The sequence below is a fragment of the Anolis sagrei genome, chromosome 2 (assembly GCF_037176765.1).
Source record: "Anolis sagrei isolate rAnoSag1 chromosome 2, rAnoSag1.mat, whole genome shotgun sequence".
NCBI classification, from domain to species: domain Eukaryota; kingdom Metazoa; phylum Chordata; class Lepidosauria; order Squamata; family Dactyloidae; genus Anolis; species Anolis sagrei.
The window spans coordinates 101721408-101747360 of NC_090022.1; positions in this window are offsets into that span (position 1 = coordinate 101721408).

Here is a 25953-nt window from a genome sequence, read left to right on the forward strand (position 1 = left end):
TTGATATCAAAAGCAAGAAACCAAAAGAGACTTCCAAAGCACTTGCACTTCTGCCTATTCCTGTATATTGTACCTTTTTTAGATTATAATTTGAGGCCGCTAAATTAAATGGAAAATTAATTGAAATGAAATTAAAAGTTAACAAATGGTTTTCATTAGCATTCTGATCCTGCAAGGAAGACTCCAGCAATACATGGAGCGAGAGTTGCCAGATGTTCAAGCTGGGTTTAGAAAAGGCAGAGGAACGAGAGACCAGATTGCCAATATCCGCTGGATAATGGAGAAAGGCAGGGAGTTTCAGAAAAACATCTACTTCTGCTTCATTGACTACTCTAAAGCCTTTGACTGTGTGGATCATAATAAATTGTGGCAAGTTCTTGGTGGGATGGGCATCCCAAGCCACCTTGTCTCTCTCCTGAGGAATCTATACAAGGACCAAATAGCAACAGTCAGAACTGACCACAGACTGGTTCAAGATTGGGAAAGGCGTACGGCAAGGCTGCATCCTCTCACCCAACCTTTTAAACTTGTATGCAGAACACATCATGCGATGTGCGGGGCTTGATGAATGCAAAGCTGGGGTGAAAATTGCTAGAAGAAACATTAACAACCTCAGATATGCAGATGACACCACTCTGATGGCCGAAAGCGAGGAGGAGCTGAGGAGCCTTCTAATCAAGGTGAAAGAAGAAAGCGCAAAAGCTGGGTTGCAGCTAAACATAACAAAACCAAGATTATGGCAACAAGAATGATTGACAACTGGAAAATAGAGGGAGAAAATGTGGAGGCCGTGACAGACTTTGTATTTCTAGGTGCAAAGATTACTGCAGATGCAGACTGTGGCCAGGAAATCAGAAGACACTTATTTCTTGGGAGGAGAGCAATGTCCAGTCTCGATAAAATAGTAAAGAGTAGAGACATCACACTGGTAACAAAGATCCGCATAGTCAAAGCCATGGTATTCCCTGTAGTCACCTACGGATGTGAGAGCTGGACCTTAGGGAAGGCTGAGTGAAGGAAGATCGATGCTTTTGAGCTGTGGTGTTGGAGGAAAGTTCTGAGAGTGCCTTGGACTGCGAGAAGATCCAACCAGTCCATCCTCCAGGAAATAAAGCCCGACTGCTCATTGGAGGGAAGGATACTAGAGACAAAGTTGAAGTACTTTGGCCACATCATGAGGAGACAGCAAAGCCTAGAGAAGACAATTATGCTGGGGAAAGTGGAAGGAAAAAGGAAGAGGGGCCGACCAAGGGCAAGATGGATGGATGGCATCCTTGAAGTGACTGGACTGACCTTGAAGGAGCTAGGGGTGGTGACGGCCGACAGGGAGCTCTGGCATGGGCTGGTCCATGAGGTCACGAAGAGTCGGAGACGACTGAATGAATGAACAACAACAAGCATTCTGAGCCGAATGTGACACTAACATTTTTGAAGTAAACAGAGAAGGGAATTTTAGTGAGACTAATAGCAGCAGTAGTTGTGGGTCACCTATTGTCATTGGAAGTAATGTTCTGTTAAATGAATCTATGACAGTTAAAGGTTTATCTAAGTCCTGTAACTGTGCAATATAGAAAAGAATTATGTCTGGATTCTCCAAATTTAATACAGCTAACATTCATTTCCAAAGCAAAGTCTATGAAACCTACACTTTTGCAACATTATGAGAATACAAAGGAGAATTAAGCATGATATATCTGGCATTTAAAATACTGCATATAATGGCACAATAGCTTACACCTGCAGAAGCACACTGCAGAACTATTCAAATGTTTTGTCCCTTCTACATCTGACCAAACTACTTGAACTCCCTGCTTCAGCAAATACATTTAAACCCTCCTCTTCTTTTGAGAGGCTGTGGCTTGTTTTCAGATCAAATACAGCAAAAGGTTAAAGGTCTCAAGCCAGGCTGATAAAACAATTTACATTTCAACATCCTCCAAGCAGCCCAGGATATAATGTTTCTAGCGTATCCACTCCTAAGCAAACTTGGAGAATTGGGAGAGAGAGGATGTATTTCTGTAACATTTGGAAGGAAAAGCATATTAAAAACAACTCTTTAGGTTCCCTAAATGTATTAAAGGATATTTTGTGTTCCGAAAGGATTTCCTCTACTGTTCAGTTGAATTTTCCCCAACATATTTATTTACAGAAAAATGCTATAAATGTGGAAAGCACTGATGGAGCAAACTATGCCTTCTGTGTTGTTAGCCAGTCTACAGTCATTGATGACAACATAGCTTCCAAAAGTCTAATTTTTCCTGAGAAAAGCATGGCAAATTCAATTTCTACACACGCATCCCTCCATTCATTGCCTCAGAAACAAATATATTCGAGGTAGGGAAAACACCATGCTCTTTTGGTGCACGCAGAAGTGCATGCTGTGGGCCCATTAGAAGGCTGAGATGAACCATCTCAGTTTGTTTTTATTCTCTGGTTACAGATGGCAGTTGCATCTTTGGGGTAGGGACAAAGCTATACTGAGAGGAAAATGGCCTATTTCAAAAGGCATTACTGTCAGACTACCACATTGACTACAAAAGAGCAAAACTGCAAATTAAAAAGCTATTTTTTAACCTCAGATAAAACTGCTAGAGAAATCTCTAGGTCCTCCAGCTTGACCTTATAGTCAACTTCTGACAGAAGGAGATCACAGAGTTGCACCGGAGGACCTAGAGAGTCATAGAAAGAACATTTTTATCAAATCCATGAACAATAACACCCACAAAGATCAAACCAGCAAATGTAGAAGACTGACTGTAGCCTGTCTAAGAAGCTGGGAACTTGTAAACCAAATATAGAAGCTATGAAATGTCACTTCGATACAGGGCACAAGCATGGGATGTGTGTTTTTATGTATCGGTTGAGTATATTTGGTTGCATGCATATGCTTGGAGGGGAGGATTGCATATGTGAGAGAAGGAAGTGGGGATTACTGCATGATAGAGAATTGGGAAGAACTGTGTGTGAGAAAGCAGAGTAGGGAAATGTATGTACTTTTGTATCTATACATGAAATATAGTGGGGGGAGTATGTGATAGTGTGTGTGTGTGGGGGGGGGGGTGCCCTGTGCTTGTTTATATATGTATGAAGAAAATAATAATACAGTTATTCTCATGTTGCCAGACATTCCTCTTATACTTTCAATGGCCATCTGGAAGAGGGAACTTTAATAAGTGTTGCTTGTGGTCTAGTTGCTTGACAAGCAATACCTGGTGAAATAAATTATAGCTGTAATGCTTACTGAGTTCACAGTAATGCTTACTGAGTTGGTCTGAGGTCACTCAGCCTAGTTCCTTGTTTTCGTTTGTGAAATGTTGGGCGGTGGGTAATCTTGTCTGTTCCTGAATGTTTTTGTGTGTGAGTCTGTTAGCTATGGTATGTGTGATTCACATTTACTTTTTCCTCTGCTGAGCTTTTGTTTGAATGACATTTTGTTTGACTCTTCCTTTTTCTCTGTAAACGTACTGAACCGGCCATGGTAACTCCGTGTCTTTCCTCCAGCTCTTGTGGAAATATAAGCAAATAAGCAGTGAAAATGGATGGATAATTGTCCTTTCTGGATCAAAAGGGAGGCGAAAGTCTGGTGCATGTGGAAAGCCTAAGAAGGTAATTTATTACCAATTAATTGCTTTGATTTATGAGCTTTAGCAGAAGATAGGGCGGCTGCCGAAGCTGCCTGATAGTGAAAGTTGCTTGGAAGCTGCTGAAGCTGAAGTTGAAAGTGAAACCAACATGCTAATTATAACTGCGCACTGACTTGGAGAAGATCAACAGCTTGCAATTTAAATACAATATTAAAATACTAGAAATATTGGATTTAGTGACTTAATGATCCGGGAAGGCAAAATAAAGATTAGAGGCAGATTCCTCCTTTGAAGAAGGATCGAGCTAGTCTCGTCATATTAAAGGCGAACCCTCTTGGCATTGCAAGGTATATTTGAGTGGGACGTTCTTGTACTGTGTGCTGTGTAGAACGGGAAAACTAAGTAATTAAAAAATTGATGAAAGCAGGAGGAGTAAAGCTGAGTTTGAATGAGAAGGAAGAAACAAAGTCAGGATACCCCAAAGCCAAATCCTCTTTGGTTGCGTTCCAAACCTTCGGACAGATCGCTTTCAAGATTAGAAAGACTGGAAAGGGCCCCTGAGGAAATGAGCACTGTCAGGAGAAGTCCTCCCCTCCCCACAATTAAGGGAAAGCAGCTAAAACGAACACCCCCCAACCCCCCCTCAAATGGAAGGGGGGGCAAAAGGGGGAGGAACTATTTCTACCTCGCTGCCATGTTTAACAGCAGAGCCAAAAGAAAGCAGAATGAGCAGTGAGAGGGAAGAATTGGGGATGGGCAGTAGTCAAATGCTAAGTAAAATAGCAGAATTGATTAAAGGAGAGGCTGAAAGACAAACAAAGGAAATGAACTTGAATTTGAACCTGATGTTTGATAAAGAAAGAGAAATAAGGAAGGGCAAAATTCAGGCATTGAAGCAAGAAATTCTGACCAGCAATAAAGAAATGAGAGCAGAGTTGGACGCGGAACGAAAAAGCTCAGATGGAAAATTTCAGACAATAAGAGAAGCCCTGGAGATTGCACAGGGAGAAATACGAAAAAACAAAGCAGAAATTGAAAGAAGTGCACAGGAACAACTGGTACTCAAACAACAAACGCAAAAAAAAAATGAAAATAGGCTCTCTGATGTGGAAAGAAAGTTTGTGTACATGCAAGACAACCAAAGAAGAAACAACGCAATAATAAAAAATTATCCAGAAGGAAACAAGAAAGAAGATCTGAAATCTGAGATCTTGAAATGGTTGCAAAAGATTTCGCCAACACTAAGCTGGTCAGAACTGGATATTGAGAGAGTTCATCGCCTTCCGGCTGGAAGAAATAGAATAATTCCTAGGAACATAATAATTCGATTTCACAATTTCGCAAAGAAAGAAGATTTGATGAAAATATTAAAGAAAAATCCAGATCTCCTAAAGATGGGCGACTCAAAATTGGAAATATTTAAGACTACTGTCCTGAAACTAAGAACTGGAGATACTCAATGAAGCCTATTACGACGCAGTTAATGAAAGCTGGAATTGTGTACACCTGGGGATACCCTATCTTTCTTAAATTTCAATGGAAAGGCAAGAGATATAGAATCGACACACTGGAACAAGGTTATCAACTACTGGAGGAGCTTGGCATAGTAAGAAGACAAGAGAGAGATCGAAAGGAAGAGGAGGTGAAGGATCCGGATGGAGGAGAATTGGAGGAATTAATCGGTGCTGTTGGAGGAATCGAGATGTAAGAAGAAACTATACACTGCAATCAAGCTTTTTATTGATTTAAAATGAGCACTCGGGGGGAGGGAGACTCTGGGCCACGGGATGACTTCGCCCCCCCCTCCCCAATTGGGAAGGCCGGGGGCCATGATTGGGACGAGTAGTCCCGAAGATTGGAAGGGGAGGAAGGGGGGAACGAGGGAAGTGGGGGGATTGGGGGGGAGGGGGAATGGGGAGTAAGGGTAGGGGAGGGAAAGGGACAAGGGTTCACGTTGTTTCAAGCCACAAAAAAGCTTTTAAAGGGAAATGGAAATGATGTCCCATAAATTAAGAATTTCAACACTTAACACGAGAGGGTTGGGGACGGTAATTAAGAGAAGGCGGATTGAATCTTTACTGAAGAAGGACGCAGCGGACCTCATCTTCCTACAGGAAACACATCAAAATAGGCGGGGTTCAAACGAGCTAAAGTCGAGCTGGATAAGGAACTATGAAACATCTTTTGGGTCATTAAAGTCAAGAGGAGTAGCAATAATAATAGCTAAGAAATGTAATTTTGTCATAAACAAGGTACTGAAAGATGAAGAGGGAAGATATATAATAATATATGGGGAAATAGGGGAGGAAAAATATGTATTAGTAAATGTATACGCACCAAATGTAAAACAGCAAGAATTTTATGAAAAAGTGTTAGAGCAAATAGAGAATTACCATCATTATTTAAACTCTTTGAATGAGAGACAGTCATGTCACCCTGTTATCAACAGATTGATTCTGTCCACCTATACTGTGGTCATTCTCTTTTTCCTACTTTCTTTTCACTTGCCAAGTATCAGTATGAGGTCAAATTTAAGACTAGGACCAAGGATAAGGAATATCCATGCCCGGCGAGCATCATGCTAAAAGCCTGGAGTTCCCGATTAAAATAGGTAAAGACAAGCATCCGAGGTTTATTTTGATCTGGCCAGAAAGGATGCAAGTACGACTGATGTCAAAATGTACAAGTATAACCATGAATACAGGGACACAAGGTTTTATACACATGGCAGCTATTCCAGCTTCCCTCTCCTCCCGCTCTCTCTCCTGATTTGACCAAGAGAGGTCAGTCTGAATCCACACCCTGATTGGTTGGTGCTCTGATGATGTTGCTGCTTCCAGGCAGGGATTCCCTTTGGATGGGGTGGAGATGACAAGAGATTGGCCTGAGGAGGGCCAATCAGCTATGGGAGGCATCCCCCTTGGAAGGAGATAGGTACCAGAAAGTCCACGTCTTTGAGTGATTTTATTGCCCAGTTCCTGGTGATGAGGAAATGTCTTGGAAAAATAAGGGTGAGGGATCAGGGAACAAAAGGTGATGATATTCTTCAATCAAGTCTTGGGTTTTGAATAAAGAAGTCAGTAAATATACATATCCTAAGCCTCTGTTTCTGTGGTTGGCAATCTCTCAGCCCAAGGGAGGTACTCAGGTGAACAAACATTGGCTGGACTTATCAGATTGGACACACAAACTGTCAATCAACACACACACACAGAGAGAGACACACACAATGGTCCTGGATTATCACCTGTGTCAGGGATGGCTTGGGCATTTGCCCAGCCTCATCTATCCAGGAAATTCCTCTGTGGGGTTAGCTGAAAGAGGAAGACCTCTGTGGCCCGCCTTACCATAAATCATATACATAATACATATATATAGAAATATGATAGAGTTTAAAGATACAAAGTAGGCAGAAAGTTGCAAAGAAAGATACATTTTATTGAAGGATTGGAAACAATATAATCTTTGTGGGGGAGACACTGCTGCGGGTCTGCTACACACCTCTGCTGATGTGTTTCAGCATATATCTGCAGGCTTTAAAAAATCATATTTTCTTGTTCCTGTGCCCTGGGGAAACCATAAAACATAGGAGTGGGAGGGGGGTGCATTGACAACAATGATCTTTTATTATGAGTCATATGTCTAAAATAGAAGTCTCAACTTAGTTATCTTGGATTCTAGGTATGGCTACAGTTTGATTTGCTTTCTGTGTGTGCATGCACACCTTCAAATTTCATAAGGGTTTCTTAGGCAAGGAATACACAAGTGCTTTGTTAGTTCCTTCCTCTGAAATATAGCCTACAGCACTAGAATCACAGAATCATAGAACTGAAAGAGGCCACATGAGTCATCCAGCCCAACCCTCTGCCATGCAGAAAAAGCCCAATTGAAGTGCCCCCGACAGATGGCCATCCAGCCTTTGTTTAAAAGCCCCCAAAGAAGGAACTTCCACCACACTCTGAGGCAGAGAGTTCCACTGCTGAACAACTCTTATGGTCAGGAAGTTCTTCCTAATGTTCAGGTAGAATCCCCATTCCTGTAATTTTAATCCATTGCTTTGAGTCCTAGTTTCCAAGGCAGCAGAAAACAACCCTGCTCCCTCTTTCCTATGACATCGTTTCCAATATTTAAATATGACTATCATATCTCCTCTCACCCTGCTCTTCTGTAGGCTGAACATGCCTAGCTCTTTAAGACACCACTTTTTATCATTTTAGTTGCCCTCCCCTGGACACACTCCAACTTATTAATATCTCTCTTGAATTGTGGTGCCCAGAATTGGACACAGCCTTGCAGGGGAGGTGTGACCAAAGCAGAAAACACAAATATAAACTTTTGCCTTTTAAAGCTGCTGTATCACATCTTTGGCTTATGTTCACTTGTGATCTGGTACTCATTGGCTGTTTCCCATCCTAGTACTAACTTTACCTGACCATGCCTGGCTTGCAAAATCAGACAGGATTTGGTGCCTTTAGTGTACAGTACAGTTCCTTAATGAACTTTTTTTCAATGTCCAGTTTTCACAACCAGATATAGAAACTGGAAATACAATAGCATGAACAATCCTAATTTTGACATTCAATGATTTATCTTACATGTCAGAATTTTATTAGTTACCATACTAAAATGAACCAGGGCTCTGAACAGCATATGAATGGAAGAAAGGGACTAGATGCCTGTGAGATGATGGGATGAAATCTTCTGGCTAGAAGTAATCTAAGAATCCCCTTGTACATTGCCTTATTTCTCTTAACATATGCCGTTGACATCATCTTTTCTACGTAAAGCCTTCCCCACATTTGCTTTACTGTGTGAAGCAAAGCAGGGCTGGGAGAAAATGTCAGGTGTGTTTTTGTTAGTCCATGAACTCTAACAGTGTTTGAAATTTCCAAAAGATCCTATCTTGATTGCGAAATCCTTGCAGTTGTAAGCAAAATAAGAAATCAGAATGAAAAAATAAATGGGGAGGGGGGGGGCAAAGTCTGCTTAGTTAATTGATCTTTCTACCACTATCCCTACATTTTTAAACAATGACTGTCTATTTCAGAATCAAAGTTGAATATTAAGAACATCAAAAGGAATGTATTTTACAACAGGAGGGCTGCCCTACAATTAGACAAAGTGAACCAGCTGCCTCATGGAGTAGATACCGAGGACACTTCCAGACAGTGCCAAAACCTGTGCTGAAATGAGTTAAAATAACTCACTTTGGCATGGATTCTAGTACCCCTCACACAACCATAGCATTTCCCTCTCGGGGTGGCTACATGCTATCCCAATTGAAATCGGAATAACATGAAGGCACCCTGAAGCCCCTGATTTACCCCCTAAAACATACTGAAAAGGTTCTTGGCCACTGTAGAGACTCTCCTTACATCCTCATGGCATGAGAAAATGACACTTCTGGAGATAGATGGGATGAGGAGGAAACTCCTCCCATCTCCTCAGACATCATGTTTTGCACCATCAGGAAATGAAGAGAAGCTTTATGGTGGCCACAGACCTTTTCAGTAAGCTTTAGGGAGTAAATCAGGGCTGTGGGGAGGGGTGGGTGCCCTCCTGCATCTTTGAGCTCCAGGAGCCCAAAGGTGCAGAATAGCTGTGGAGACTGTCCCCCAGGAAATGTGCGACACATCCCAGGATGCAATCTCCACAGGCCCAGTGTCTCATTAGAATTGGTTATTTCATAAAGATCCAGATCTGATGAGGTGTTTAATTAATGTGGAGTAAACCAGGGAAACCTCACCTTACTCTGCATTAATTTGCTCTTACTGGAGGCATGGTGTGGATGCCTCCGGTAAAACAGAGACAGGTCCCATATTTTGGGCCTGTCAGGATGGGCCTTAAGTTTCATGAAAGGACAACAAATTTGTTACAGTTGTATTTTTCTTAACAAGGTGGGGATGGGGATGAGAATGAGGAAGAAACAATGGTAGTTAAATAACATAATGTTGCATTATACTAATAATTATGCTATGAAATTTGATTTTCTGCTTATACTCTCAAAATAGGCGTCTTCATTTTAGGAATGGCATCTTGATTTCAGCAGAATGTCTTAAGTTTTCAAGTGAGAGATAGGGCAAAGCAACTGGACAAACCTACCTTGTATCTGAGAGCTGGATTGACTTTTCATTGAAAAGAAGTATATTTATTTATGTATTTTATTTAGTGAAGTTGGGTGCCAATGATTGTGATTTTCATATTTTAAAATCTGTTCTACTAAAACTCTTCTAACTTGTGTACATTATTTGGAGAAATATGCCAGGAGTCAGATTCAGCCTTTGTGGCTTAAGAACTATTGATTTCAGTGAGTCTTCTCAAAGTGTAGCTAAGTTTGAGCCTAATCCACAACCATTATCTTGCTTTTCCCTCAATTGTAATTCATACTCATCCATTATAATACTGTTTTAAATAAATTACATGTGCAATTGAATATAAACCTTTACTTGTCTATTTAAATATAATAGACCATACTCATTTACCTGACCTTTCTGATCATAGAAGATTTCACTGATATTTCTTTGATTTCTATAGTGAGATTGCGACACAGAAATGATTAATTCACATATCAATATAATTAGTGCTTACGGTAAGTATGGCCAGATCTTTATAGAATAAAAATCACTGGCAATTTGTGCCGTTCTTATATGCCTACAAGTTGACTCCAATATAAGGCGATTCTGTCATAAGGTTTTCTTGGCAAGATTTATTCAGATCATGTTTGCCCCTTTCTTCCTCATAGAAAGATGGGAGAGCGTGACCTTCATGGTTGGGCAAGGATTCAAATATTAATTTTGCAGAACTCTAATGCAGCACTCCAACCACTGTTCAACTCTTGCTCATCACACCACACTGGCTTACCTCTGGACATTTATATAACTGTTATGAATAATTCCTTAAAACATTGGGACATTTTTGAAAGCAAGCAAACTGCAGATTCCTGCTCAGAGCAGCAATGCTTTGTATCCATCTCATAAGGGGATGGTATCGATTAGTGTGAGATTACCCTCCCTCACATACACACCTACAAAATCTTCACATTTAATGTTGCATTTTTATCACCATAGTGATAGTAATGCTTCAAAATGTGAATATGACTAGACTGCATTTTGATCTCAGCTTTCCTTGTACTTCACAAACCAGGAGATAATAATTTTAAAATATGACAGGATATTGTTAGCATAGTATTCACTACCAAATCGATAATTCTTCAGTGTGCTTGAATTCTTACAGAATTGGCTTGTAGGCCTGGGTAACAATGCAAAAATTTGTTTCTAAAATCGATTTGTATTTGGGGTTTTTTTTTGTTTCGATATTTAAAATAATTACAAAATTTTCCCTTAAAAAAGTTCGGTATTTACGAAATTTCGTTAATATTTACAAAACATTTTGTAAAGATGGCGCCCTTTTTTTTCAATATTTTTTCAATATTTTTTCAATATTTTTTCAATATTTTTTCAATATTTTTTCAATATTTTTTCAATATTTTTTCAATATTTTTTCAATATTTTTTCAATATTTTTTCAATATTTTTTCAATATTTTTTAATTTAATTATTAATTTAGTAGAATAGGGAGGAGAAATTATTATTAAGGAGGGAAGGCAGGCACTCACTCTGGCGGGCCCTCAAGTGCTGCCGCCGAGTCGGGCCCGGCTCCTCCGAAGCAATGCGAAATTGGGAGAAGGGCTCCCCAAAGGCCATCTAGCCCAGCCCTCCGCTAAGGAATTGGGAGAACGAAGCACAGCCCTCCGCTAAGGAATTGGGAGAACAAAGCACACCCACCGCAAAGGTGAGGAAGGAGGGACGGGCCGCCTTCCCGCTGAGGGTCGCTCGCCCTCTCGCTCGCTTGCTCAGCCGGTGCCTTCCCCGCCCTCTCCTCCTCCTCCTCCTCCTCCTCCTCCTCCTCTTTCAGGCTCTGCCTCTGACTGGCTAAGGAGAGGAGAGAGAGGAGAGCTCCCAGCAAGCATCTAGCCAAGCCATCTTACGTATTTCCGAAATGGACGGAAATACAAAAAATTTTGGCGCATGGCGTTTCGATATTCAAAAACACTTCTGGGTTTAAAAATAAGTTTTGTAATCGTTTTGTAATTGCTAAAATTAACGAAAATTTAACGAATTACAAAATTAACGAACGAAACCGCCCAGGCCTATTGGCTTGCTCTTGGTGTAAATAAAGAACCTGGGAAATAAATAAGCCACAGTTAAAACTTTTGGGCTGCAATTATTTCATACATGGAAGCAATCCTTGTAAGTACCGACTACTATAAGCCTACTGTTTTCATTATTCTTGAATAATGTACAAGATTTGCACCATTAATACATTTTAAAGCTTCAGTGTCTCCCATTTCTACAGATACTTGAACTGTACTTAAATCTTGTGGGTTGTGTTCTTTGTCTTCAGTTTTGTGGCATTCACTGTTGCTTGCTAATTTATTTGACTAGACTTGTCACTACAAAATACCAGATTAGCAGCAGTTAGTTTTGCTTATGTTTTATGCTTTGGTAGATATTCTGCAATATGTCATATAATTCCATTTCAAGTTAACAAGAAACAACTCTGTAAACTATAGAAATCTTGCCATGTATGGCTTTCTTAGTTCTCCCATGCCAATCATTGTGTGCAGATCAAAGATCAATTATTTTTGTGACAAAGTTTGGAAAGTGACTTTTTAAAAAAAGGAGTTTGATCCTTTTACTGTTTTCTATACTTTTAAAATTTTACTTATTTGATTTTTATCCCACCTTCCTCCAGATATAGGACTCAAAGAAGTTAACAATAAATATAAAAGTGATAGTAAAACAATGCAAATACATTAAAATATAACTATAACATTTTAAAAATAATCAAAAAATATGATAATAAAACCATTAACATTAATTATAATAACAGTAGGCAGCCGTCAGTCTTTACTGCAATGCCGGAAAAGTATTTTTTAGGTTACTTGTTATATTGCTTAGTGCTTTTCTCTCTCTGCCCCCCTCTAACTGGGCGTTGGGGGGGGGGGGGAGTGGAAATCTAAGGACTGATAAAGAATGACATAAATATTAAATATTTAATGTAATTTTTAAAATTTTAATACGTATTAATTTTAATTCAATGAATTTTAAGCTTAATGTTGTATGTGTTTAAGGCATTGAATAATTGTCATATGTAAGCCGCCTTGAGTCCCCCTTTGGATAGGGAAAGGCAGGATATAAATAGGGTAAATAAATAAATAAATAATAAAATAAAATCTGTGAAAATTTCCATTGAATTTCCTCTTAGAATTCAACATTAATTACAGCACTAAAAATACCTCACTCATATTCTTTGAGTTGCTTTTGGAATGTAAACACATTGCACATTCAAAATCATTCATATTGTTACTTTCAAGGTAACTTGATACACATGGTCACTAGCACCTTTTGCTACGTAAAACTTGTGCACCAGCTGCGCCCGTACCTTGGGAAGTCTGATCTGGCCACAGTGGTTCACGCTCTTGTTACATCCTGAAAAGATTACTGCAATGCGCTTTACGTGGGGTTGCCTTTGAATACTGTTCGGAAACTTCAACTAGTCCAACGGACAGCAGCTAGACTACTCAAGGGAGTGTCATACAGGGAGCGTACCACTCCTCTGTTATGTCAGCTCCACTGGCTGCCAATCCAGTTCCGAGCACAATTCAAAGTGCTGGTTTTGACCTATAAAACCCTATACGGTTCCCGCCCAGCACACCTGTCCGAACATATCACCTAGGAGTTTAAGATCTTCTGGAGAGGTCCTGCTCTTGGTCTCGTGCTTGTCACAAATGCGGTTGGCGGGGACAAGAGACAGGGCCTTCTTGGTGGTGGCCCCCCGCCTGTGGAATTTACTCCCTGGGGAAATTAGGTCATCTTCATCCTTCCTCTCCTTTAGAAGGAAATTTAAAACGTGGATGTGGCACCAGGCCTTCAGTTAATCTGTGTAGATTTTGACAATGACAATGAAGACAATTGCTATGGAAACGGATTACGATCAAGTTTAATGGAGTCTACAGAACTTGGCGAGACAAAGGCCACCAGACTGGTGTTCCTTTTTAAGTAGATTTTATTGCATTAACTTAATGCTTTAACTATTCATAATTATTGTTTTTGATATGTATTTCATTGTATTTATGGGAGCCCCTGGTGGTGTAGTGGATTAAACTGCTGAGCTTGTTGACCGAAAGGTCGCAGGTTCGAATCCGGGGAGTGGCATCAGCTTCCACTGTCAGCCCCAGCTTCTGCCAACCTAGTAGTTCGAAAACATGCAAATATGAGTAGATCAATAGGTACTGCTCTGGCAGGAAGGTAATGACACTCCATGCAGTCATGCTGGCCACATGACCGTGGAGGTGTCTACAGATAACACCGGCTCTTTGGCTTAGAAATGGAGATGAGCACCACACCCCAGAGTCGGACACGACTGGACTTAATGTCAGGGAAAAATCTTTACCTTTACCTTTATTGTGTTTACTTGTAGGCTTCAAATATGTGCTGGCTGGAAGCCGCCCTAAGTCCCTCCAGGGGTTGAGAAGGGCAGGGTAAAAATACCCGAAATAAATAAATAAATACTTCCAACTTGCTTCTCACAATATCTGGTCTGCCATTGATCCAGATTTCCTTTCTATTTAGATTTGTTTCATTTGTAGTGTGCTTCCACTTGTTTTCCCTATTTCTGCCGGAATCAGAGGCCATGCTATCTCTTGTTCCCTTGCGCATTGTAAAAATTGACTATGGAGTAGCTGAAAAAAGAATCCTCTTGAGAATGTTTTAGTCCCATAGAAAGCTACACCAGAAAGAATTAAGAGAAGAAAATGCCAGTTCTGTTGGCACCATATTTTGAAGTATGTGGTTGGATCTGAGCAATCATCTTTTGTGGCAGTAAATCTTGGCATTATGAAATATATTTCCATGGTAAGTAAGAATCTAATGACATAGTCCTGTTCATTTTTACTTTGAAACTCTCATGTTTTGTGAGCCCAGTCTAAGGTTGCAATCCTATTTCCACTTATTTGCATTTGGATATGTCCCATGAAAACAATTTGGATGTACTTGTGAATAAGAAGGCATGTGATTCAGCTTCATGGTTGCAATTCAAGGCATGGTCACTGGACTGTAAACCCCAGTGAGCTGGGTGGTACAGAGTAGGATTGTACAGGATTAATTTTACATTTCCTGGGCAAGTGTAGAGGCAGGCATTTCATGTACAATAAAAGACAAAGACTCATGTTGGATACATTAAAGACACAACTTAATTGTTACAACTTCATTGATTGACACACTTCTTGGTTCGAGGATCCTCTAAGAACCATGCGGTTGGCTCACTGCCTTAAACCTGAACTTAAACTTGACCCTGGGACAGCTGCTGAACTTGTTTCATGGTCACTAATTTAGTAACAGTGGGTGCCTACCCATGTCTGGACAGGCACTAAACCACTGCTCAGCAGAATCAGGGGTTTCCCAAGCTAGATGCCTCTCCAAACGCCAGTGCATGACTGAACTGAAATAAATATTAGGAACCAAGACCCATGCCACCCACTAACTCCAAAATTGTGAGAAATTAAATAATGGGAATGGGTGAGTGGTTACAAGATTGAAGAAACTGCTGCATTCTCCCCTCTGAGGCTAGCTTTTAAGATATTTGTCAGCTTACCAGTTCAAATAATGGGAGTGGGCCATCCCGGCTCCCATTGGCTATGATATCCACATCACTTCCAGTCACAAAGGCTTACTAGGAGCTGCCATGTGCTCTGCATGGTCTTTCCCTCATCTCCTAGCAACAAAGGTGCCTGTCTACTGATGCTGCCACCATCTTTCCCATTGCTGCTGTGATTTAGCCCACTATGTTAGTAAAAAAAACACTGGCAGTAGCATGCGAAAGTCCTTTGGAATAACTACAAGATATTGTCTTAGGAGAATGCTTCCATGTTTTCCCATTTTGATGAAGGAAGTAGCTTTCCAAAGATTACAAATGCATATATGCCAACTACAGTTAGTAAAGGTCCATAAATTCTTAAAGTGGACATATTTTGTAAGTTTTCTTGGAAGAAAAACTACCTCCTTGTTTTCATGGTGGTGAAAACTTGAAATGTTGGTTGAATGAGAACAGTGTGTTATAAGAACAAGCCGTGTCTCCCTGCAGAGCTGAGACTGCGTCTTAGCTGACAAAGCCCTACAGGGCACTAAATAGTTTGGAGAGCTGCAACTATTTCATCTTCGTCATTGTGATCAAACAGCTGATAAGATTGCCCTAAGAGTCATTATAGTGTTAGTTGCTTGTCATCTCTCTATTTATGGAGAGCTGGATGGAATGAATGGACCCTCTATTGTGTATTTGACTCACGTCATGGACTGCACAGTTTGGTTTTTATCATATCTTGTCTCTGGACATTGGGGATCTCTTTTGTAGTTTGGCTGGTTTCAAAATGCATTTACAGAGTAAATAAGATATACAGCTAGATCTCTACATTTGCTGGGGTTAGGGGCATAGGACACCCATGGAACTGGAAAAATGCAAATAAAGAAATTGCCATCATTTTATCTGACAGAACATCTCTCTAGGAATGTCTAGGTTTTTTAGTATGGTTGATCTCTACTGGAAGTTGACCATAGAGTCAGACTGGAGAACTTACAGATCCTGAGAAAGTACTTTTAAAAATCAAATCTGTGGATAATCAAATCTGCAAAAATCAAAACTGAGAAGGTGGAGAGATGAATGTACTCTCATTGTCAATTGATTCAATTAACACAAACAGCAGAATGGTTTTAGGATTATGGGTACTTGATGGAAGGCTCCTCACATTATGCAGTTATACAGTAGTTAGCAGCTATTTCTTCTTTCCAATTGTTTTTTAAATTTATGATAAGGGGAAAATGTATAGCAGTGGTGGGTAATTATTGTGGGGGTGGGTGGGCTATTTATCATATCAGAAGCAATCCAAGGGTACAGTTTAAAAAACTTGGCATTATACTAAATGTCCTTTGACCAATAACTGGCCACTTAAGAGTGCCTCTGGTGTTGCTATTAGAAGGTCCTCTATTGTGCATGTGGCAGGGCTCAAGCTGCATCATAATAGGTGGCTTGTGGTTTGCTCTTCTCCACACTCACATGTTGTGGACTCCACTTTGTGGCCCCATTTCTTAAGGTGGACTCTGCATCTTATGGTGCCAGAGTTCAGTCTGTTCAGTGCCTTCCAAGTCACCCAGTCTTCTGTGTGCCCAGTGGGGAGTCCCTCATTTGGTCTTAGCCATGGCTTGAAGTTCTGGGTTTTAGCATGTCACTTTTGGACTTTTGGACTCTCGCTTGCTGAGGTGATCCTGTGAGTATCTCTGTAGATCTTAGAAAACTATTTCCCCCCCCCCCCTTCTTCTTTTAATGATTTTAATTGAAAAATTTCAATAAAGATTTTTTTTAAAAAAAAACAAGTGTTGGTGTGCTGGATGATATCTGATCAGGGGCTGGGCCAGAGATGTCACTGTCTTGGTGCTGTCATTATTTCTTGCTACTTCCTTGTGGATGTCAGGTGGTACAATACTAGCTAAACAGTATTTCTCCAGTGGTGCAGGGTGTAGACATCATGTCTCATTAAGAGCCACACCCACTGTTTTAGTGTGGTGAGATGTATTCCACACTGGACAAGCAACCAGAAGTGGAGGGGGGGGGGAGCTCAAATGGATACACCCATAACCTTCCATACCCATACATTTCCATTCAAGAGGCAAAATGAGTTCAAAGTGTAATAATAGCTCACACTCTATTAACTCAGTAGCAGGTCTTTCCTCCTTAATAATTTTTTACTATTTTGAATACACTCTGATGTGGCTTGAGGGTATGTCACCTGTACATTATTGCACAAATTCAAAGTAGTCAATAACCCTGGATTTCAATTCCATTTGATCCTTAAATGTATGGAACTAGAGCATAGGGAACTGGAAGAAACTTCTAAATAGCTATTTCAAAAGCAATCCACAGACATTTCTGAGAATTTCCCAAAGAATATGCCTTAAATAAATCTTCAAGTCTACTTTTGGGAAATAATATGCAGTAAATGAAACTGAGCTATATTGTTAAATATGATTGAGAAGAAACAACTGCATATAACTTTCAGTCAAGTGTGTGTAGCCTCATTGAGTTTTTGCAAAATGCCAGTGACTGGAGCAGAAGTTTTAGTAAGATGTGTGTGTGTGTGTGTCTTCAAGTTACCTGTTGACCTATGGTGACCCCATGAATTTTATAGTGTTCTCCAACAGCATCTATTAAAAACTGATGATAATTTACCATATCAAAATAATAGTTTTGCATTCTTATCTATCATTAATGGCAGGCCCGTAGCCAGGATTTTGATTTGTGAGGGGTTGAGTTTGATTTGGGGGGGGGGGGCTGAGTCTGAGCGAAAGAGGGTCTACCCTAGCAAACCTTTTGTATCGTTGCCCCAATACCCCCATGCATATGAGATATATTGAGTATGGTGATCAGATCATGATATGAATAAACATAACAGTTTAAATAATGCACCAGTCTCGCGGACCACCATGAGAATTTGGGAGGGGGGGCTGAAGCCCCCCAAGGCCCCCCCCCCCGGCTACATGCCTGATTAATGGTGACATAATTAATGGATTTTCAATTTAAAAGATCAAAAGAATAAAGTTTTAATGCTATTTGGCCTAACGTTTTCTGCAATGTTTCTCTATTAACAGGATAACCTCTTTAACGAATACTAAAAGGAGGGCTCTCTTGGTTCCAATAAAGACTATTTTCTTTGGAGCAATGGAATACCATTATCTTTTTATGCCAGTGTTGCTTTTTAGATTCTAGCCCTGCTGGGTGGACTCTCTAGGTATAGACCCCTAGTAGCCCTTAGTGAAAAATGCTAGGAGCCGCAGTCCAGCAAAATCAGGAGGGCTACATAATCAGTACTTGTGTTTCTCAGTATTTGTGGTTTTACAGGTTGTTGCATGCAGCCTTAGGAAAGTTTAAATTTAAAATGCCTTCTAAACCTTTTAAATAAATGTTTTAATCACTGTTTATTTTTATTTGAATCATAAACAGCCTTGGGCAATTTCATTGAAAGGAGGAGTATAAAGCTCAATCATAAATAACGTTAAAGCAGTAAATTATTTCAGGACGTATTTATATAACTCCTTCAGATAATTTATTTTATAGATATACTTAAAGTGAGGAGTAATTACAATTCATTGGAACTAGACAAAGAAGTAGTTATCTATTCTGGACTGAATCCAGTTTCAGTCATAGAAATGAATGAGACTGGTTAATCATAATTTAATTTAAATACAGTTGAGTCCAGTGTTTCCACTCTAAAGTGGACTAACATTGGATTTAGCCTGATATTTCAGCCATAATATTATCTATTATCATAAATAAAAATAGAATTCACACAATGGAAGTTTCTCCTTCCCTTTTCTGCCTACCCACTCAGACACCCCACACTCTTCTAAAACTCACCAAACTTTCTATGCACCACTGATAAATGTTTTTTGCTAGTGGACAGGCACATTGGATTTTACCCAAAAAACTTGTCCTGATTCAACTGATATATAGGTTTCTTATTATGCATTTGAATGCAACAACCTAATTTTTGCCTTTACATGGAAAATACTCTTTTTCTTGGCTATATACAGACGTCCTTATCTTAACATTCATGCTGGGAATCCTTTTCTGGTTTATGTCTGATGCACAGATTATCATACTTGCATAAACACACCTTCAGAAGAATTAGAATTGGTGCTTTGGGGATTTAGAAATGACTTATTTTGTAAATAATATAGACTTCCCAGTTGGATTACCATTTTAAATTGTACATTTGATCTTCAAGTATTAGTTTGAAATACTTTCCAAAAGTAGTTTCCATTGCTTTGGAAGCCTGGAGATTGGGAGGCGATGCTTTAAATAAATAGACATACAGATAGATTACTACTGATTATTCCCCTATTTTAAAAATAAAATAGCAAAATGATTAATATTAAAACAAAATATGTTCTTTTTAAAGACAGTAAAAATCACACTACTTCTCATACAACATCTTTTAACAACAAAAATGGTTTTCCCATTTTACATTGTGAATTGCAGGGTCATATCAAATGGTCATTTTTTTAAAATAAAGAACACATTTCCACTTAGTCTTGCCCATTTCAATCAGTTGATAAAACACAGAAACTGTCAGTAGATAATATTCCTCCTTCCCTTTGCACAATCTGTTCCAGAAGGTGGGGGAGGAGATAAAGGCAAGTGGAAATTCATGAATTGTAACTAGGTTGGATGCCACTCATAATAAACATGTTAACTGAAAACAACATTGTCCCATACTTGTATACATTAGTCTCATAGTTTAGATGTTTGTAGAGAATCCCAGGTTTAGCATATGTTAACCTCGCTATTACATGTGGAACAGTGTGCCTTTTTTCTTTGAGGTTGCTGTCCAATGCCAAGAATTTTGTGTTCTAAATCTAATTTTCCATAGATGTTATTGATGGCTTTTCTTATTTGCCTCCAGAAATGTATATCGCAACTATGATCTGATTCTGATCATAATTTCATCCTTGTGATGTCCTTGTAGTCCTTCTGTGTAGTGTATGTCAGAGCTAGCAGTGATCTAACAATTTGCACTCATGAATGCACCTACAAGTAATATGAAGATGTAGTCCAGAGTAAAAGTTGCTGGAAATGGCAGAGAAAACATATCATAGCTTTGAAAACATTGGCATTCAGAAATATCATGTGAAGGCTGCTTATTCGTGCAACTTTTCTACAGCTTAAATCCACAAAGCAATCCAGAGAGGAGTTTAGAAAGAACCTTAGAAATATGGCCATCAAATGGGATGTGGGAATTCTTGTATGATTAATTTCAGCAATCCAGGATATGACAGTATGAAACAGAAACTTTCACTGGCAACTACCCAGAATGACCAGTGTAATTCCCATTTATCCAGATGTTTTATTTATCCTGGTGTCAAGATTAATCTCTGAACAGATTAAACCAAATTTACTGTATTTTTACATTGTGGAATTTGAGGATTTGGCTCTCTCTATGGTGCATGAAATTGAAGGGCAATTCTGCCTGGAGTATATTCTGCCAAACAAAATGCCTTGTTTGTTTCAGACTGCTTTGTTTGCTACCATAATTGTCATGCGATCTCTTTCCTATCCCTAAGGAATGATATGGATTTGTTCCAAAAGCGATTATGTTTTTACATAAGCTGTTTAAGGCTAGTTCAAGTTGATCTGAAGAAATAGTCTAAGTAGCCTTCTGTCTCAGAATATCTTAAAGGAGATCCTTGTTTGCTTTCCATGCATCTTGTGTCTGCCCCAGCTCAATTTCTTTTGAAATGAGGACAATTTATCTCTCCTTTCTGCTTGTATACAATCGATTCCCAAAAGGTATTATTCTTTGTCAACCGCTATGAGTTTTATTTCTGATTAACTATTAGGCTTAGATTCTTTCTCATTAACGGACATATTGGCATGAAAGGGCTCTAGCTTACTATTTCACAAGAACTTGGAAGTAACTTTTAAAGAATGTTAAAATATGCTTTTTCATGAATTCCTTTTGTGTAATAAATGCGTTTTCAATAATTCTAATCACTACCTTTAAAAATAAGTGATCAAGCTCTGACTGTGCTTAATTTAAAAACTTTCAGGAAGGGGGAAAGTGCCCTTTATTACTGTTTTTTGGCCGCCAAACCCCCCAAACACTCCAGACTGCTTGTTTGTGGTCCCAAAAGGTTTAAGTGTGTGTGTTTCTGAATGTGAGAATTGCCTCTCTTAGAAGCCTACAGGAATGATTGATTGATTGATTAATTAATGAATTAATTAAATGGGTAACAGGGCTCTTTCTGTACTTATTAAATAATAAACTAATTTTTCCAAACAAGATATGCATTTCTAGTCACAGCTGACATGGTCAGGGGCACTAAAGCTCTGTGGGTGAGAACTCTGAATATCCCTCCCTCAAATACAAAGTCCAGAATATCATTGGACATGGCCCTGGTCATTAAAATGGGATCATAGTGTTATGCCTATGTAGTATGAAAGGGCACGGCACAACATCATTGTGTTCATCGTCAGACTTCCTACATAGTGCATCATGAATGCTGCAGAAGAGGGAAGATAAAGCAAGCCTCTGATAGTATCCACATCTATAAACAGCAAATTTGCACCATAGTGGTCTGCATAGTTAGAACTTTTTTACCAGTCCACACTAATTTATGATTCTCAAGCAACAACCAAAGGGAGCGCAAAAACATACTTTCCAGATTGAGTGTTTTACCAGTGAAGTAGAACAATATTTAGCATCCATTTCATGAATGCAACCAGTGAATGCCCTTTCTAGGAGGAATTTGGATGGGAAGATAAACTATTTACAGTTAAAAACAGGTAGAACTAACAGTTGAAGAGAAACTTATCTTCTAAGGGTGTAATCCTATTTACAAATTACACAATTTAATGGTATATCCTCTCTATCTGGCCATGGGGTACACGGAATATTGTAGGGAAATTTGGAATTGAGGAGAACATTACAGCAGCTAGAACTACTACACAAAGAACAACATTGTTCTACTTATCTCATTCACAATAGCAGTATAATGAATTGCATGTGTATGTGTACTTAAAATGTACTATATAAATATTAATTATTATTTTAAAGTCAATATAATCTGTGAAATTCATGCTGATTTCCCCAACTGCTTTGTTTATAAGGAGACCTGGAAATGACAAACCTGTCTGTTTCATTTTCTGTAATATTAATATTTTTTTCAAACATAGATTCATTCTGTTTCATTTTTGCACAAGTGTGCAATATTTTTAAAAAGATCACCTAAAATGTGTATGTATTGTAAATGCCTTTCCTTCTCAGGTTTACCCATCCTATAACTATCTAGCCTATAATCCCCTATCTCTCCCCAAAATCCTGGTCCCAACTGTGCTGTTTTATCCTAGTCTGGGCCTGAGGACCCTAAGGGCCCTGTGTGTGTTTCCCCAAGACCCCAGGGAACCACCATGACCCCTGGGATCCTTGTGTGCATGTCTCCCTTTCCAGGTTTTCCTTACTATTTGCTTATTTTTCTCACTATAAAATGACCCAGGGAGATAGGAGCTCCTCGGAAGCCTTATGTACCCTGATCTGTATGTGTATCCCTTACCTGTGGGGACAAGGCCTCCAGAATTGGGTACCCCTGCAACCACAGCCCCCCCCCCCCAAAATGTGTGTATAGGTATAATCTTGTTCATGCTTTCTATCACTATATGAAATTATTGGAGAAGTCACCAGCTGAAGTCTTGCAGTGACCTTTTGCCCTCATTTCCTTGTCTTGGGAAGATCTGCCAGCATTTTGCCAGGTGACATTTGCATTTGGCTGGCTCCATCAGCTACCTAAATGGAACCTATACAAACAAGTGGCCCAGGGGATAACAGGAACTGGATGGTCCACCCTTCCCTAGAACTAGTTAGGTGCATTGAAGTGACAAGCTGAAATGTGTTGTGGAGGTCGACCATAATCACAGAAGTCTTTAAAAGCAGAAAAGAATGAAAATTGATATTATAGCAATATTTACAATTCTGATACAGATGCAATGTAGAAGGAGTGAGCTGTTTTTATGCCTATTCATGGAATAATGGATTCAAATGATAAATAATAAAGAACTTCTTGACTGTAAGTTTGAGAGTAGAATAGACTGCCTTAAAGATTGATAGACCCTTCTTCTTTAGACGTCTTTTGCAATATTTTATTGCATAAGTCTTTGAAGAGTCTTTCCTCGTATGTGTAGTGAAACTATGATTTCATCATAGTTTCTACTTTTCTCATCCAGAAGCTGGCATTATTGTGCTGATTTTATTTTCATTGCCTGCCTTCACTGGACTACTTACTACAAGGTAGAAATATGCAAGACTGCAATGATACAAGTGTTCACTCCATAATTTACTGCTGGTCTTTACATTCCACTTCTGGCTGCAGTTTAGCTACTAATCAAGTCCTTCCATAAAAGGTCCTGCTAGAAAATCATTAGAAAAGCTATGGAATCTTTATGATTTATAGAGTCTCCTCTCCAAATGGACATCTTTGCTCTTCTGTATGCACTCAGGATGTCCTTAATAATTAGATTGCGCAAGTGTTTGCCTTCATCCTAGCCTTGAAGAAGTTATACAGTCTTTTAATATACTAGCATCTATATCTTCAAAGAGATGAAATTGAAAGAGAGGATTAAATGCAAGAGGGAAAATAAATTCATGCTCAAAATAAGTATTGCTAGTTCCGGATCATTCTAGGCTCTGAGGTTTCTGAGACCGAAATGGCCCATGATGTCATTAAGTGTTATGCATTAAATACCAACCACGCTTATTAACAGCTTGCAATTCAAATATATACACACAACTTTTCTGTTTGGAAATTAAGACAATTTGTAGCTGAAGGGCTTGTTCCCAAATCAAGATGAAATAAAGGAATTTTCCTTCTCACTTAGGGAGACAGGATAAGAAATGTGTAATTTAGCCTACTTGCTTTTAGTCATAAGGTGATTATAGAGAAGAGCAGGAGAGAAGAAGGAGGCAAATTAAACAGTTAGCTTTCTAGAAAATATGTGTAAGTTACAGCAACAAATCAATTAAGGCTTAGAAATTTGTAAAAAGCTGTTGCTCTGCTAGCTGGAGATTTGCATACAGCTGTTTCTGGAACTCGGTCCTTTAAAACTGGACTATTTGCACCCTTGTTTCCTGTCTGAAGATGATCCACAAAAACTGGAGACTCAGGGCCGGGCTTATTCAAAAGAGAAAATATCTTCCACCATGAAGAAACCAGTCAAGGAAAGAGCATTGAGATTTATGGATGAGTGTGTGTGTATAAATTCCAAAAGGTTAAAGTTTATTGATGCCTGTATGCATATAAATCATGAAAGTTTACATGCACCTTGCAGCCAAGTAAGATTAGTGGCTCCAAGTTTTCAGTTGCTCTCAGACCAGAGGGGCCTGCTCCTCCTGCTCACTTTTAGCTGCCCAATCTCCTTCTGCTCACTCAATAGCCAAAATGCTACAAAGAAATGAACAAGCTTTAAGGTTGTTGTAAGTTTTTTGGGCTCCTAGTTTTAAGGTTCTCAAAAACTCCTCCTCTAGTTGTATGTTAAATAAATGAAGGAGAAAAACAGAGGAAAAAAAGAAAATGAATGATACAATGGATCAACATCCATCCTCTGTTTTCTGTGTTCTGAAGGAAAAAGCTACACTCACTCATGTTGATATCAAAACTGTTACCTATAGTTCTATAACATGTATGCTCTGCTGACATGTATGCTCATCTAGAATGCCTCATCTGGAATGCTGTGTCCAATTCTGGGCACCACAGTGTCCAAAGGAGGACACCTGGGTATGTTTAACATGCAGAAGAGAAATTCGAGTAGAGACACGGTAGCCATGTATAAATATGTGAAAGGGTGCCAAAAGGAAGAGGCATTTACTATCTACCCCTTTGGTGCCCTGCATGTGTATTCAGAAGTAAGAATTGAGATCTATGGGTTCCTCATTCTTGCAATTAGGTTCAAATAATTCTCTCCTTGCTGTACAATTTTTGTGCAGATTTCAATCACTATTTTGTCTTTGGGTACTCAGAAATACACATTTTTCTTTGGTAGTCCAGAAAAGAACTTTATGGTTGACATTATTTTACCAGATAAAGTTTCCTGATTCCTTCATAGAAAAATGAATAAAAAAGCAAATAGTCTTTCTTTCCCCACTAGGAAGTAAATCCCTTGATTTTAGTGACACTTACTCCAATGTAGGTGGATACAGCATGACTGTTTAATTATAATTTGTGCAATGAACATATGTTTCTGTTTGCAACACACATATTGTTTTATGTATATATAACATTTTGTTAGTGTCTGGCCTCAGCTAAAGAATTTGATAGGCAGACTTCCGAGTGAGATTTATATGCTGCTGTTCAAATATATTTGGCACAATTAAACATCTTATCAAATTGTACAGCAAACATAAACAGTGTACACATATATTACATTATACTGCAAATTGGCTTGGGCTATCCTTATTTATGGGCAGAATGAGTCAAGTTGTTCAGGCTGGAGATTTGGTATGTCATGAGGTGCAAAGGCAGGAATGCCCTGTGTCTTCACGTATACATCCAGAACTTTTAGTCAAATAACCAACCCAAAAACCTGGACTGACTTATTCACAGGCCAATGTGAGTACTATACCTTAATGCTTATCAAAATAGAAACCATCCCTTCTCTGAGTAGAGTACTCAAAGGTGAAAGCTGAAACTAACCTGAGGAAGCCAAGACTTTTCTATTCTCTCTGCTTCTGTTTTTTAAATCCCTGGATGGTGAAATTGTGCCCTGAGGTGGCA